Source organism: Sphaeroforma arctica (genome assembly GCF_001186125.1).
Source record: "Sphaeroforma arctica JP610 unplaced genomic scaffold supercont1.1717, whole genome shotgun sequence".
NCBI classification, from domain to species: Eukaryota; class Ichthyosporea; order Ichthyophonida; genus Sphaeroforma; species Sphaeroforma arctica.
In genome coordinates this window covers 1,539-2,969 of record NW_014038841.1, presented here as the reverse complement: position 1 = coordinate 2,969, position 1,431 = coordinate 1,539, and positions in this window count along the sequence as shown.

Genomic DNA, 1,431 nt, shown 5'->3' with positions numbered 1-1,431 from the left:
TTTATATATACATCTATCTAATAAACACACACATGTATATATATATATGTATCTGTATATATATATATGTGTACAATATTTATATGGATGTGTATATGTTTATTTATATACATGTATATGTATATTTGTATATGTGTATATGTGGATATGTATATGAGTATATGGATATGTATATTTGTATATGTGTATATGTGTATATGTGTATATGTTGTATATATGCATAGCCCCCTGAATAATCAACAACTGATCTCTTTTTTCTCAGCTATGATACGTAAAAGCCCATACGTAAATGTCAGACATAAAACGGGTCGCAGGCGAGAGCGTCAAGTTTAGTGGTCGCATAAAAAATACAGGACAGGTGATAAACTGATATAAACTTGATCAATTGGAAAGTGATAACACGCGATTTTTTCTCTTTCGTTCTTTTAAAAACAAAAGTACTCTATAGAGTATAGTGAGAACATGCCACAAGGCCATAATGTCCATCTGATAGAGCAAAATCACATCTACCGGTATGTCAGATCTCAACTACTGAACCACTGTCACTGAGCAAATAATACAGAATTTTAAATGCGAACCAGTAATACGTTCTAGATACAGTGTACAGTGTACCCTGTATAACTGTACGTTTAACTGTACAGTACTGTACTGTGTAAATACACTCCTTCCAAAGTTCCGGGGTTTTGTTTCAAAAAGTGTACACTCCTTCCGAAGTTCTGGGCCAGTCCAATGGCTTTAAACCGGCTTGTGTTTAAAAAAAAAGAAGAAAAGAAGACAAGTCTGAACTCTGAAGACTGAATTTTTTATCTCACAAATCACAATTCACACTGATTCGACTGATGTCTGATGTCTGATGTTTTTATTTTATATATTTATTTTGCAAAAACAATTCAACACAGAACAAAAAAAAAGACAACAATGTCTCATAAATAATTGAAGGACTATTGGTGATAAATCCAAGAGGGGTTAAAACCTGAGATTATAACTGTAACTTGATTCGTCAGAGTTTGAAACTTTGTTCCTGCTCACACTTCATTCACAATTTCACAGGTGTGTGTGACTGAAGGAATATGGATCGACAAAAAAAGGGTTGAAACGTGCGGACTGAGAGTCTGAGAGTCTGAGACGAACTCAGAAGCTCAGAGTAGACTTCAAAATTTAGACTTTATAAAAGTTCAGAGTGAAACAGCTCAGCATTTGAGTCTTAGTAACTGATCTGACTGGTTTTAGCAGCGTAGCCTCAGGCCCTCAGCCCTCAGGCCGCTCACAACTCAGAGCTTCAGCCTTCACTGCTTCAGCTCTCAGGGCTCAGGGCTAATAAGCTCAGATGTCGGGGTACGAAATATATAGTTCCAACTTTAAAAAAAAATGTTAAATTTTATATATATATAAAAGTTATAACCTACATTTAGGACAATCAATGTATGTGCA